Below are 16293 nucleotides of genomic sequence, written 5' to 3' on the forward strand. Positions count from 1 at the left end.
TCCCGCCAATGGGATGGCATCCGGCAACCCTCCCGCCAATGGGGTGGCATCCGGGACCCCTCCCGCCAATGGGATGGCATCCGGCACCCCTCCCGCCAATGGGATGCCATCCGGCAACCCTCCCGCCAATGGGATGGCATCCGGCAACCCTCCCGCCAATGGGGTGGCATCCGGGACCCCTCCGGGCAATGGGATGGCATACGGGACCCCTCCCGCCAATGGGATGGCATGCGGCAACCCTCCCGCCAATGGGATGGCATGCGGCAACCCTCCCGCCAATGGGATGGCATGCGGCAACCCTCCCGCCAATGGGATGGCATCCGGCAACCCTCCCGCCAATGGGATGGCATCCGGCAACCCTCCCGCCAATGGGGTGGCATCCGGCAACCCTCCCGCCAATGGGATGGCACGCGGCAACCCTCCCGCCAATGGGATGGCATCCGGCACCCCTCCCGCCAATGGGATGGCATCCGGGACCCCTCCCGCCAATGGGATGGCATCCGGCAACCCTCCCGCCAATGGGATGGCATCCGGCAACCCTCCCGCCAATGGGGTGGCATCCGGCAACCCTCCCGCCAATGGGATGGCATCCGGCAACCCTCCCGCCAATGGGATGGCATCCGGGACCCCTCCCGCCAATGGGATGGCATCCGGCAACCCTCCCGCCAATGGGATGGCATCCGGCAACCCTCCCGCCAATGGGGTGGCATCCGGCAACCCTCCCGCCAATGGGATGGCATCCGGCAACCCTCCCGCCAATGGGATGGCATCCGGCAACCCTCCCGCCAATGGGGTGGCATCCGGGACCCCTCCCGCCAATGGGATGGCATCCGGCAACCCTCCCGCCAATGGGATGGCACGCGGCAACCCTCCCGCCAATGGGATGGCATCCGGCACCCCTCCCGCCAATGGGATGGCATCCGGGACCCCTCCGGCCAATGGGATGGCATCCGGCAACCCTCCCGCCAATGGGATGGCATCCGGCACCCCTCCCGCCAATGGGATGGCATCCGGCAACCCTCCCGCCAATGGGATGGCATCCGGCAACCCTCCCGCCAATGGGGTGGCATCCGGGACCCCTCCCGCCAATGGGATGGCATCCGGCAACCCTCCCGCCAATGGGGTGGCATCCGGGACCCCTCCCGCCAATGGGATGGCATCCGGCAACCCTCCCGCCAATGGGATGGCATCCGGCAACCCTCCCGCCAATGGGATGGCATCCGGCAACCCTCCCGCCAATGGGATGGCATCCGGCAACCCTCCCGCCAATGGGGTGGCATCCGGCAACCCTCCCGCCAATGGGATGGCATCCGGGACCCCTCCCGCCAATGGGATGGCATGCGGCAACCCTCCCGCCAATGGGATGGCATCCGGCAACCCTCCCGCCAATGGGATGGCATCCGGCACCCCTCCCGCCAATGGGATGGCATCCGGCAACCCTCCCGCCAATGGGATGGCATCCGGCAACCCTCCCGCCAATGGGGTGGCATCCGGGACTTTAAGGGACATGAAGTTGTTTCTCTTTTCCGTTCCTCAAGCATAGTGTGGACACTGTGCAAGATGTTACACACTTCCACAATGGAATTCTTCTCCTTTTCCATTTCTTGAATGCGTGAGTGGAATACACACATGAGTGAGTGCATGTGCCAAAGGTAAATCTCACTAAATTAATTTTCAAAAAACCTCTTGATCATTGCGGGTGGCTTTTCCTGGGACAGAAAGTATCCCTTTATTGCTGGAAACATCTGCAGCAGCCTCTCAATTCCAGGGAATAATGACAGCCATCGTGTCTTGCTGTGGGAAAGGAGCTTTCTGTATTCAATATCAACAAAGTCACAGTACTCCTTCAAATTCTCAGTGCGCACAGTGTAAATGTGGAAGTACTGGTAAATCTTGAACATGATATTCTCAACTTCAACATCAAGTGTGTCTGCACCATGATGGACACAATTGTTCAATATGTGTGCTGGGCAACCCACACCGACCAGAGTCTTGTTCTGCAGCAACTTCTTCAAATTTGCAAACACATTTTTCCCCCCTTCATCACGACTGATTCCTCCGAAATTTGTGTTGCAATTGTCACCAGCAAATGCAATACATTTGTCTGACAAATTGTTTTTTCTCAATGTTTCAATCAAGTAGTTTGCAATGGTTTCGGCTGTCTCATTAGGTGTGTCTTTGACCTCAAGCAATGTTGATTGTACACCACCTTTCTTCCAGTCAAAATACTGGATTATGATTGGGAATATTTTCACTGCACCATGGTTACTCCCATCTGTAGCGATGCCACAGTACTGTATATCTTTGAGCGCCAATGGGATGGCATCCGGCACCCCTCCCGCCAATGGGATGGCATCCGGCAACCCTCCCGCCAATGGGATGGCATCCGGCAACCCTCCCGCCAATGGGATGGCACGCGGCAACCCTCCCGCCAATGGGATGGCATCCGGCACCCCTCCCGCCAATGGGATGGCATCCGGGACCCCTCCCGCCAATGGGATGGCATCCAGCAACCCTCCCGCCAATGGGATGGCATCCGGCAACCCTCCCGCCAATGGGGTGGCATCCGGCAACCCTCCCGCCAATGGGATGGTATGCGACAACCCTCCCGCCAATGGGGTGGCATCCGGCAACCCTCCCGCCAATGGGGTGGCATCCGGGACCCCTCCCGCCAATGGGATGGCATCCGGCACCCCTCCCGCCAATGGGATGGCATCCGGCAACCCTCCCGCCAATGGGATGGCATCCGGCACCCCTCCCGCCAATGGGATGGCATCCGGCAACCCTCCCGCCAATGGGATGGCATCCGGCAACCCTCCCGCCAATGGGGTGGCATCCGGGACCCCTCCCGGCAATGGGATGGCATCCGGGTCCCCTCCCGCCAATGGGATGGCATGCGGCAACCCTCCCGCCAATGGGATGGCATGCGGCAACCCTCCCGCCAATGGGATGGCATGCGGCAACCCTCCCGCCAATGGGATGGCATCCGGCAACCCTCCTGCCAATGGGGTGGCATCCGGGACCCCTCCAGCCAATGGGATGGCATCCGGCAACCCTCCCGCCAATGGGATGGCATCCGGCACCCCTCCCGCCAATGGGATGGCATCCGGCAACCCTCCCGCCAATGGGATGGCATCCGGCAACCCTCCCGCCAATGGGGTGGCATCCGGGACTTTAAGGGACATGAAGTTGTTTCTCTTTTGCGTTCCTCAAGCATAGTGTGGACACTGTGCAAGATGTTACACACTTCCACAATGGAATTCTTCTCCTTTTCCATTTCTTGAATGCGTGAGTGGAATACACACATGAGTGAGTGCATGTGCCAAAGGTAAATCTCACTAAATTAATTTTCAAAAAACCTCTTGATCATTGCGGGTGGCTTTTCCTGGGACAGAAAGTATCCCTTTAATGCTGGAAACATCTGCAGCAGCCTCTCAATTCCAGGGAATAATGACAGCCATCGTGTCTTGCTGTGGGAAAGGAGCTTTCTGTATTAAATATCAACAAAGTCACAGTACTCCTTCAAATTCTCAGTGTAAATGTGGAAGTACTGGTAAATCTTGAACATGATATTCTCAACTTCAACATCAAGTGTGTCTGCACCATGATGGACACAATTGTTCAATATGTGTGCTGGGCAACCCACACCGACCAGAGTCTTGTTCTGCAGCAACTTCTTCAAATTTGCAAACACATTTTTCCCCCCTTCATCATGACTGATTCCTCCGAAATTTGTGTTGCAATTGTCACCAGCAAATGCAATACATTTGTCTGACAAATTGTTTTTTCTCAATGTTTCAATCAAGTAGTTTGCAATGGTTTCGGCTGTCTCATTAGGTGTGTCTTTGACCTCAAGCAATGTTGATTGTACACCACCTTTCTTCCAGTCAAAATACTGGATTATGATTGGGAATATTTTCACTGCACCATGGTTACTCCCATCTGTAGCGATGCCACAGTACTGTATATCTTTGAGCGCCAATGGGATGGCATCCGGCACCCCTCCCGCCAATGGGATGGCATCCGGCAACCCTCCCGCCAATGGGATGGCATCCGGCAACCCTCCCGCCAATGGGGTGGCATCCGGGACCCCTCCCGCCAATGGGATGGCATCCGGCACCCCTCCCGCCAATGGGATGGCATCCGGCAATCCTCCCGCCAATGGGATGGCATCCGGCAACCCTCCCACCAATGGGGTGGCAACCGGCACCCCTCCCGCCAATGGGATGGCATCCGGCAACCCTCCCGCCAATGGGATGGCATCCGGCAACCCTCCCGCCAATGGGGTGGCATCCGGGACCCCTCCCGCCAATGGGATGGCATCCGGCAACCCTCCCGCCAATGGGATGGCATCCGGCAACCCTCCCGCCAATGGGGTGGCATCCGGGACCCCTCCCGCCAATGGGATGGCATCCGGCAACCCTCCCGCCAATGGGATGGCACGCGGCAACCCTCCCGCCAATGGGATGGCATCCGGCACCCCTCCCGCCAATGGGATGGCATCCGGGACCCCTCCCGCCAATGGGATGGCATCCGGCAACCCTCCCGCCAATGGGATGGCATCCGGCACCCCTCCCGCCAATGGGATGGCATCCGGCAACCCTCCCGCCAATGGGATGGCATCCGGCAACCCTCCCGCCAATGGGGTAGCATCCGGGACCCCTCCCGCCAATGGGATGGCATCCGGCAACCCTCCCGCCAATGGGGTGGCATCCGGGACCCCTCCCGCCAATGGGATGGCATCCGGCAACCCTCCCGCCAATGGGATGGCATCCGGCAACCCTCCCGCCAATGGGATGGCATCCGGCAACCCTCCCGCCAATGGGGTGGCATCCGGCAACCCTCCCGCCAATGGGATGGCATCCGGGACCCCTCCCGGCAATGGGATGGCATCCGGGACCCCTCCCGCCAATGGGATGGCATGCGGCAACCCTGCCGCCAATGGGATGGCATGCGGCAACCCTCCCGCCAATGGGATGGCATCCGGCAACCCTCCCGCCAATGGGATGGCATCCGGCAACCCTCCCGCCAATGGGGTGGCATCCGGGACCCCTCCCGCCAATGGGATGGCATCCGGCACCCCTCCCGCCAATGGGATGGCATCCGGCAACCCTCCCGCCAATGGGATGGCATCCGGCAACCCTCCCGCCAATGGGGTGGCATCCGGGACCCCTCCCGCCAATGGGATGGCATCCGGCAACCCTCCCGCCAATGGGATGGCATCCGACACCCCTCCCGCCAATGGGATGGCATCCGGCAACCCTCCCGCCAATGGGATGGCATCCGGCAACCCTCCCGCCAATGGGGTGGCATCCGGGACTTTAAGGGACATGAAGTTGTTTCTCTTTTCCGTTCCTCAAGCATAGTGTGGACACTGTGCAAGATGTTACACACTTCCACAATGGAATTCTTCTCCTTTTCCATTTCTTGAATGCGTGAGTGGAATACACACATGAGTGAGTGCATGTGCCAAAGGTAAATCTCACTAAATTAATTTTCAAAAAACCTCTTGATCATTGCGGGTGGCTTTTCCTGGGACAGAAAGTATCCCTTTAATGCTGGAAACATCTGCAGCAGCCTCTCAATTCCAGGGAATAATGACAGCCATCGTGTCTTGCTGTGGGAAAGGAGCTTTCTGTATTAAATATCAACAAAGTCACAGTACTCCTTCAAATTCTCAGTGTAAATGTGGAAGTACTGGTAAATCTTGAACATGATATTCTCAACTTCAACATCAAGTGTGTCTGCACCATGATGGACACAATTGTTCAATATGTGTGCTGGGCAACCCACACCGACCAGAGTCTTGTTCTGCAGCAACTTCTTCAAATTTGCAAACACATTTTTCCCCCCTTCATCATGACTGATTCCTCCGAAATTTGTGTTGCAATTGTCACCAGCAAATGCAATACATTTGTCTGACAAATTGTTTTTTCTCAATGTTTCAATCAAGTAGTTTGCAATGGTTTCGGCTGTCTCATTAGGTGTGTCTTTGACCTCAAGCAATGTTGATTGTACACCACCTTTCTTCCAGTCAAAATACTGGATTATGATTGGGAATATTTTCACTGCACCATGGTTACTCCCATCTGTAGCGATGCCACAGTACTGTATATCTTTGAGCGCCAATGGGATGGCATCCGGCACCCCTCCCGCCAATGGGATGGCATCCGGCAACCCTCCCGCCAATGGGATGGCATCCGGCAACCCTCCCGCCAATGGGGTGGCATCCGGGACCCCTCCCGCCAATGGGATGGCATCCGGCACCCCTCCCGCCAATGGGATGGCATCCGGCAATCCTCCCGCCAATGGGATGGCATCCGGCAACCGTCCCGCCAATGGGGTGGCATCCGGGACCCCTCCGGGCAATGGGATGGCATACGGGACCCCTCCCGCCAATGGGATGGCATGCGGCAACCCTCCCGCCAATGGGATGGCATGCGGCAACCCTCCCGCCAATGGGATGGCATGCGGCAACCCTCCCGCCAATGGGATGGCATCCGGCAACCCTCCCGCCAATGGGATGGCATCCGGCAACCCTCCCGCCAATGGGGTGGCATCCGGGACCCCTCCCGCCAATGGGATGGCATCCGGCACCCCTCCCGCCAATGGGATGGCATCCGGCAACCCTCCCGCCAATGGGATGGCATCCGGCAACCCTCCCGCCAATGGGGTGGCATCCGGCACCCCTCCCGCCAATGGGATGGCATCCGGCAACCCTCCCGCCAATGGGATGGCATCCGGCAACCCTCCCGCCAATGGGGTGGCATCCGGGACCCCTCCCGCCAATGGGATGGCATCCGGCAACCCTCCCGCCAATGGGATGGCACGCGGCAACCCTCCCGCCAATGGGATGGCATCCGGCACCCCTCCCGCCAATGGGATGGCATCCGGGACCCCTCCCGCCAATGGGATGGCATCCGGCAACCCTCCCGCCAATGGGATGGCATCCGGCACCCCTCCCGCCAATGGGATGGCATCCGGCAACCCTCCCGCTAATGGGATGGCATCCGGCAACCCTCCCGCCAATGGGGTAGCATCCGGGACCCCTCCCGCCAATGGGATGGCATCCGGCAACCCTCCCGCCAATGGGGTGGCATCCGGGACCCCTCCCGCCAATGGGATGGCATCCGGCAACCCTCCCGCCAATGGGATGGCATCCGGCAACCCTCCCGCCAATGGGATGGCATCCGGCAACCCTCCCGCCAATGGGATGGCATCCGGCAACCCTCCCGCCAATGGGGTGGCATCCGGCAACCCTCCCGCCAATGGGATGGCATCCGGGACCCCTCCCGGCAATGGGATGGCATCCGGGACCCCTCCCGCCAATGGGATGGCATGCGGCAACCCTGCCGCCAATGGGATGGCATGCGGCAACCCTCCCGCCAATGGGATGGCATCCGGCAACCCTCCCGCCAATGGGATGGCATCCGGCAACCCTCCCGCCAATGGGGTGGCATCCGGGACCCCTCCCGCCAATGGGATGGCATCCGGCACCCCTCCCGCCAATGGGATGGCATCCGGCAACCCTCCCGCCAATGGGATGGCATCCGGCAACCCTCCCGCCAATGGGGTGGCATCCGGGACCCCTCCCGCCAATGGGATGGCATCCGGCAACCCTCCCGCCAATGGGATGGCATCCGGCACCCCTCCCGCCAATGGGATGGCATCCGGCAACCCTCCCGCCAATGGGATGGCATCCGGCAACCCTCCCGCCAATGGGGTGGCATCCGGGACTTTAACCTGTTAAGCCCTATGGCATTTTCGGGCAAAAATCACCGTTTTACACTCGCTGAAAATAGCCAAACTACAGGCTCACAGCGCAACGCCTCGCGAGCTCGCGAGTCAGCCATCGTCAGCGGGCGACCGAAAACGACTCATGCCGGACCTCTCGTCCGCCGGTCCCTCCCTGAAAAGTTTAGTTTCGGTCGTTCGTGTTTCCAAATTGTGCAAATCGCAGTCGACGCTTTCGAAACGCCCACGAGACACACCAGCGCGCGGACGAGGAAGACGACGCCGGCCGACTGCGCGAGCCGTAGGTCCGCCGTAGCCGAACCGACGTTTTGAAACGTATTTATTTTTCGGGAAATTACTCATGTCGGATCTCTCGTCCACCGGTCCCCCCCTAAAAGTTTCAGTTTATCCGTTTTATTTTGTCTCGGTCTCAGTCATCGCGGCTTAGTTTTTATTTAGTTTTCCTCTGTGACAAAAGGCAGCCCGCACAGAAAGCCGTCTCGCTTTTTATTTGTTTTTGTCCTTTTTTTTTAAATTCTTTCACGCATGTGATGTATTTCCACGCTCACCTTCACATCATGACACGGGTGGGTATTCGATAGGCCGCCAGAGTTACCGCACACAGTATATGAACACCGATTGTTGCCCTTTGGTTTAGACGCACGCAAGCGGCCCATCCCCATCGAGACTCCGGTCAAGACATCCGGCCTCACAAGCCAGAAAGACAGAGCTCACAGAACCGGCCGTATACCAGCTTACAGTCGTGCCTTCTTCTCGAAGTAAACTTTCAAAGCGTCAACGCCAACGATGCATCTGTCAGCAGCGGGGAGCGGGGGCTTGGACAACGACACGAGACACCTCATCCGCAGCGTCCTGACGGACTTTGCGGGCGTGTCGTCCTCTCAGCCAAGCAGACGTCCGAGCAAAGCTCATTCGACGATGAATCGAGTCGTGGAGCAGATCATGGAAAAACATCAATTCGCGTACAGCGTCATCGGTACAATGTCGGCACAGTGTCAGTCGGACAGACGGGAAGACGACATGAGCTTTGTGGGCGAAGCAGCGGAGAGCTGCTTCAGCGACGGAAGCGCAAGCTGGGGTCGCATCGCCAGCCTCGTGGCCTTCGGGGCGGTGGTGTGTCGGCGCGTCAAGGAGGAGGACAGGAAGCCTTCCGTCGTCGAATCGGTGGGCCGGGAGATCTCCACGTACCTCCTCGGACACCAACGGGTATGGCTGGTCGAGAACGACGCGTGGGACGGTTTCGTGGAGTGCTTTCGGGTGCCGTCGGGGAGCCGCTGCGGGTGGGTCCGGTTCCAGCAAACCCACCTACCGCTGATGGCAGTAGCTGCGGCAGCCGGCCTCGCCGGCCTCGCCGCTGGGGTCGGGGTGACCCTGTCCGTGTTGATCATGAAAGTCCGCCAGTGAGAAAAGGGGCAGCCCGCACAGAAAGCCGTCTCGCTTTCGTTCGTTTTCATCACCGACACCGACGCCGGAGAGGAATCGCGAGTTATTGTCTTGCCGTCATCAAGTGAATCCGATGTATATTTTTCTCCGAGGGGTCTTTTTTCTTTCCTGTGTGTGTGTGTGTGTGTGTGTTGACTTTGAACACACCGACCGTTTCAAATTAAAAAACGTCTTCAAAATACAAAGTTTTGTGAAGCAGTGACCATTTATTGTTTTCCAACACACGCGGAGAACACAGCGCAAAATACATAACATTTCATCGTTACACCTCAACACATTGTGTCCGTGGGCTTCAGCCGCGCAAGACACCCAAGACAAGCCAAATAAAGAAACGCGTGGGACCGACACGACGTGTCTCCAAGCACGACCACTTTTCGTCGCAGTCGTTTCGTGAACACACTATCGCCGCCGCATCCTGTGCCAGTCCGCGAAGCAGTTCCTCGTCGGCACCAGGCAGAGGGCGACGTCACATCTCTCGCAGCACATTGGGGTTTTCTGCCTCTTGTTGTGCCTTTCCGCGCAGAGCGCGCAGTACCCTCTGTGGGCGGTGGCGTCCTTCACGCCACCGCCGCCTCTCCTCTCGTGAAGGTAAAGCGGAACGCAGACGCCGGGGCGGGCGGCCCCGGGGGCCGGGGCCGTCGCCTCTCGGCCTCTCTCGGACAGCCCGACCATCTCCCTGATCAGGCTCTCCACGAACTGCTTGTGTTTGACGTGCGCGGTCCGTCCGTGCTCGCACAGCTCCTTGTGCAGCAGCCAGCTGTTCACCGTGGCGATGTCGACGAAATGGAAAAAAAAGGTCTTGTACCACTTCATGGTCTTGTGGTGGACGCTGTAGTACTTGATGAACGCGTCGGACAGGTCCACCCCCCCCATGTGGCGGTTGTAATCGAGCACGGCGTCGGGGGCGGGAATCTTCTTGACGCTCCATTTCCCGGCCTCCCTGACGCGCCTGTCCACGCTCTGCCCGCTGTAGGCCTTGTGGAGGGACGTGCAGAGCGCCACCTGGCGCGTGTCCATCCACTTCAGGAAAAGGAGAATGTCGTTCCTGATCCACCGCATGTCTCCCCTCTCCGCTTTGCCGGTCAGGTCGTTCTCCTTCGTCTTCGGGAACCCGACGCGGCCCTTCCGGACCGTCCCGCAGCACCCGATCTCGCGGCTGTCCAGGTGACGGAACAGGGCAGGGCTGGTGTAAAAGCTGTCCACGTAAAGCCTGTACCCGGTGCCGAGCAGGTCGAAAGGCAGCAGGTCGGTCACGGCCGAGTAGCTGAGTCCCTTCCCGCTCGCCGGGGCCGTCTCCTGCTTCCCGACGTACACGAAAAAGTTCCAGGTGTAAGCGCTCAGCGAGTCGGCCAGGACAAAGAGCTTGAAGCCCCACTTGGTCGGCTTGGCCTTCATGTACTGCTTGAAGTGGACCCGCGCCTTGCTGCTCACCATCCGTTCGTCGATCGCGATGTTCTGCGACGGGTGATAGTGCTGCTGGCAGGCCGCGACGATGTCCGTGTACAGGGGCTTGATTTTGAACAGCCTGTCGTAGGCGTCCGTGCCCCTCTTGCTCTCGTTTTCCTCTTCCTCGTCCGGGTCGCTGAGGCGGAGGGACCACATGATCGCCTCCCACCGGTCCCTCGACATCACGCTGGCGGGGAAACGGAACCCGTAGGGGACGTCGGTCTTCCAGAAGTCGGACCTTTCGGGCACCCGGACCAAGCCGGAGAAGAGGACTATTGCCAGGAACACGAAGAACTCCTCGCGCGTGAGAGGCGTCCACTTTTTCGTGTACGCCTTGGCTTCCGTCTCCTTTCTCTTGACGGCGTTGCGGTTGGTGTTCTTTATCAGAGTGCCGACGACTCGGTCGCTGAAGAAGAGCCGGAACAGTTCCAGGGGACTCCACGGCGCGGTCTTGTCGCACGTGGGGCCGGGCTCTCTCCTCGGTCTGAAGGGGCGAGGAGGGGTCACGGAGTGTTCGTCCTCGCTCTCCCTGTTGTGCCATCTCTCGGGTCGGGCTGCGGCGGGTCCGGTTGCGGCGCCGCCGCGTCCGCGCTTTCCCCTCGGGGCCGGCGGAACCTTTTTGGACGGGGGACCTTCGGGTTCGACGTCGGAGACGTCCTCGGGCTCCGACGACGCCGCCGCCGGAGAAGACCGTCTGCGTGCGGGGCGACGTGACGATCTCCGCGGTTCGGGTTCGCCTGAAATGAGACGGCTGGAGCTCAGCTGGCAGCACGACTTGGGGGGAGTACCGGGCACCCGCGGCGCCGCGGGGTCGGAGCCGCGATTGACGTCGGAGCGGGTGGGAACACGCTTAGATCACGACAAAATCGCGTATTTTAAAAAGATAAAAACTATACGGTGTGCCGGCTTCTCATCACCGTCACTGTGTACAAACCCCCGACTCTGTGAGTCTCAAAGTCGAAAGCCTTTCCGGTTTCCGTTTTCTATTTTCTTTCTTCTGTGTGTTTCGAAGAAATAAAGACTATGCACGGTGTACCGGCTTCTCGTTACCACACACCACTCACGAGCACCTCACGCGGCTTCGGTGTTTTTACGCTCACGGTTTTGTGAGCTGTGCAATGTCGAGTTGTGAAAGGATTAAAAACTATACGGTGTGCCGGCTTCTCGTCACTGCGACGCGCCGATGCGCAAACTCTCGACTCCGTGAGCCTTATGGTTTTAGACCACATTTTACTTTCGGGCTCGCGACGCCGCGGGGTCGAAGGCGCGATTAACATCGGCGCGGATGGGAAGCCGATATCACTAGAATCACTAGATTAACATTGGCGCGGATGGGGAGCCCAGGTCACTAGAATTTGAGTGAGAATTTCGCGATCTCGTCCGCCCCAATGTATTTTACTTTCACCCGCGGCGCCGCGGGGTCGGAGCCGCGATTGACGTCGGAGCGGATGGGAAGCCGATATCACTAGAATCACTAGATTAACATTGGCGCGGATGGGGAGCCCAGGTCACTAGAATTTGAGTGAGAATTTCGCGATCTCGGCCGCCCCAATGTATTTTACTTTCACCCGCGGCGCCGCGGGGTCGGAGCCGCGATTGACGTCGGAGCGGGTGGGAACACGCTTAGATCACTGTTTACCTGCCGAGGGCACAGCGGATGCAGTCGGTGTTGCCGGTGAACTCGCAGAGGACGTGCCTGGTGGTGCAGACGGTCTGCGGCCACGCGCTCCTCTTTCCCGTGAGGCAGGAGGCGGTTGGGAGGGCAGAGGATCTGTTTCGATGACATCAAACATCAATGGGTGTTGAAAATACAGATTTTGCAAATGTACATTTTTTTATTGTGCTTTTTCCCCTTTGAGAGAGCGACCGCGCAACGTGGTCGCAACTGTGTACAAACCCCAGACTCTGTGAGTCTCGGAGCCGAAAGCCTTTCCGTTTTCCGTTTTCCGTTTTCTTTCTCCTGTGCGTTTCAAAGAGACAAAGACTGCACGCGGTGTACCGGCTTCTCGTTACCACACACCACTCACGAGCACCTCACGCGGCTTCGGTGGTTTTACGCTCACGGTTTTGTGAGCTGTGCAATGTCGAGTTGTGAAAGGATTAAAAACTATACGGTGTACCGGCTTTTCGTCACTGCGACGCGCCGATGCGCAAACTCCGCAAACCCCGTGAGTCTCATGGTTTTAGACCACAGACATTGCAAACGGTCAAAAACCACAGGGTCAACCGCATAGTCACAATTCAGAATGGCTTTATTTGTTATCACATTTTACAACGTGGCAAAATCCGCTCCGGTTACACCCCGTGTACAAGAGACACGACGCGACACGCTCGGGAAGAGTAAATGCGGCGTGTCGTCCTTCGTCTTCGGCGGAGGGTCCGAGGTCCTACGCCGCCAATGTTTTTCCGTGATCGCGCGAGTGCTCGTAAGACTTCCGATAAAGAGTCTCGTCTCCGTCCAAGACCTCGGCCTGAACGGCGTGCGCGGATACACCCGCGTCCTGACCTCTTTGGAGCACTTGTCGTCGGTCCTCTGGTCAAATGTACATTTTTTATTGTGCTTTTTCCTTTGACAGTGTCAACACAGTGTTTTCTCTTGCCAATAAAGACCATTTGAATTGTGTGTGTGTGTGTGTGTGTGTGTTTGTGTGTGTTATATTTACCTGTTGGCGTGGGACTAACAGATGTAGCCGTTTCCTGTTCGGCCTCTTCGGTTTGCGTCTCCTCTTCGGCACTGTTAGGCAAAGGAAGTTGTTAGGGGGTTATTTTTTGTCTTATCGGTTCACGCCCGGCAGCTTGCGTTGAGCTGGAACAAAGCCTCTCTCGCTGGGCTAAAGTGACCGAAAATGTCACAGTGTTTGCAGATGCGCAAATGTGAGTTACACACGGGACACGAAAACAGACGGTGAAGATTACAAACCTCAGGGTTTCTAATGATGTGACCGATGACTATTAGTAGTAGTAGTAGTAGTAGTAGTAGCAGTAGCAGTAGTAGCAGCAGCAGTAGTAGTATCATCATCGTCACACCGAAAACATGAACGCGCACTAACCTTTCGGTGGTGAAGTCCTCGTCGCTCAACTCGGGGTCCGGTTCGCTTTCGCTGTCTTGTATGAAAACAGACGCTCCGGGATCATTCTCCAACAAGACGAGCACCTCGTCCACCGACAGTGTCTCCCGACCGGCCATCGCGCCGAGTCGCAAATGACGGTGACTTGTGTCGAACGGTTACGCCGACTGGTGGAAAAAAAAACGACGCTCAGACCCGCTGCTCTCGTGCGTCTCTTCCGGTCGGCTGTTGGAGCGTGTGTGTGTGTGTGTGTGACTGTGTCAATACTTTTGAAATGTTCATAAGATGCGCTACTGTGTGGATGAGGAAGACGACGCCGGCTGCTTGTGTGAGCTGTAGGTCCGCTGTAGCCGGGTCGACGTTGAAATGTATTTATTTTTGGGTCTGTGTGAAATGCTTGGTACGTGATGCAGCCTCTGAGCCTTGGGACCCGCCGGCGGCTCGGATAGGGCTTAACTGTTTCGCTTTTGCGTTCCTCAAGCATAGTGTGGACACTGTGCAAGATGTTACACACTTCCACAATGGAATTCTTCTCCTTTTCCATTTCTTGAATGCGTGAGTGGAATACACACATGAGTCAGTGCATGTGCCAAAGGTAAATCTCACTAAATTAATTTTCAAAAAACCTCTTGATCATTGCGGGTGGCTTTTCCTGGGACAGAAAGTATCCCTTTAATGCTGGAAACATCTGCAGCAGCCTCTCAATTCCAGGGAATAATGACAGCCATTGTGTCTTGCTGTGGGAAAGGAGCTTTCTGTATTCAATATCAACAAAGTCACAGTACTCCTTCAAATTCTCAGTGCGCACAGTGTAAATGTTGAAGTACTGGTAAATCTTGAACATGATATTCTCAACTTCAACATCAAGTGTGTCTGCACCATGATGGACACAATTGTTCAATATGTGTGCTGGGCAACCCACACCGACCAGAGTCTTGTTCTGCAGCAACTTCTTCAAATTTGCAAACACATTTTTCCCCCCTTCATCACGACTGATTCCTCCGAAATTTGTGTTGCAATTGTCACCAGCAAATGCAATACATTTGTCTGACAAATTGTTTTTTCTCAATGTTTCAATCAAGTAGTTTGCAATGGTTTCGGCTGTCTCATTAGGTGTGTCTTTGACCTCAAGCAATGTTGATTGTACACCACCTTTCTTCCAGTCAAAATACTGGATTATGATTGGGAATATTTTCACTGCACCATGGTTACTCCCATCTGTAGCGATGCCACAGTACTGTATATCTTTGAGCGCCAATGGGATGGCATCCGGCAACCCTCCCGCCAATGGGATGGCATCCGGCAACCCTCCCACCAATGGGATGGCATCCGGCAACCCTCCCGCCAATGGGGTGGCATCCGGGACCCCTCCCGCCAATGGGATGGCATCCGGCACCCCTCCCGCCAATGGGATGGCATCCGGCAACCCTCCCGCCAATGGGATGGCATCCGGCAACCCTCCCGCCAATGGGGTGGCATCCGGGACCCCTCCGGGCAATGGGATGGCATACGGGACCCCTCCCGCCAATGGGATGGCATGCGGCAACCCTCCCGCCAATGGGATGGCATGCGGCAACTCTCCCGCCAATGGGATGGCATCCGGCAACCCTCCCGCCAATGGGGTGGCATCCGGGACCCCTCCCGCCAATGGGATGGCATCCGGCAACCCTCCCGCCAATGGGGTGGCATCCGGCAACCCTCCCGCCAATGGGATGGCATCCGGCAACCCTCCCGCCAATGGGGTGGCATCCGGGACCCCTCCCGCCAATGGGATGGCATCCGGCAACCCTCCCGCCAATGGGATGGCATCCGGCAACCCTCCCGCCAATGGGGTGGCATCCGGGACCCCTCCCGGCAATGGGATGGCATCCGGCACCCCTCCCGCCAATGGGATGGCATCCGGCAACCCTCCCGCCAATGGGATGGCATGATGAAGTACTGGTAAATCTTGAACATGATATTCTCAACTTCAACATCAAGTGTGTCTGCACCATGATGGACACAATTGTTCAATATGTGTGCTGGGCAACCCACACCGACCAGAGTCTTGTTCTGCAGCAACTTCTTCAAATTTGCAAACACATTTTTCCCCCCTTCATCACGACTGATTCCTCCGAAATTTGTGTTGCAATTGTCATCAGCAAATGCAATACATTTGTCTGACAAATTGTTTTTTCTCAATGTTTCAATCAAGTAGTTTGCAATGGTTTCGGCTGTCTCATTAGGTGTGTCTTTGACCTCAAGCAATGTTGATTGTACACCACCTTTCTTCCAGTCAAAATACTGGATTATGATTGGGAATATTTTCACTGCACCATGGTTACTCCCATCTGTAGCTATGCCACAGTACTGTATATCTTTGAGCGCCAATGGGATGGCATCCGGCAACCCTCCCGCCAATGGGATGGCATCCGGCAACCCTCCCACCAATGGGATGGCATCTGGCAACCCTCCCGTCAATGGGGTGGCATCCGGGACCCCTCCCGGCAATGGGATGGCATCCGGCACCCCTCCCGCCAATGGGATGGCATCCGGCAACCCTCCCGCCAATGGGATGGCATCCGGCAACCCTCCCGCCAAT

The sequence above is a fragment of the Protomyctophum parallelum genome, assembly GCF_964188405.1.
Source record: "Protomyctophum parallelum genome assembly, chromosome: 14".
Classification (NCBI taxonomy): domain Eukaryota; kingdom Metazoa; phylum Chordata; class Actinopteri; order Myctophiformes; family Myctophidae; genus Protomyctophum; species Protomyctophum parallelum.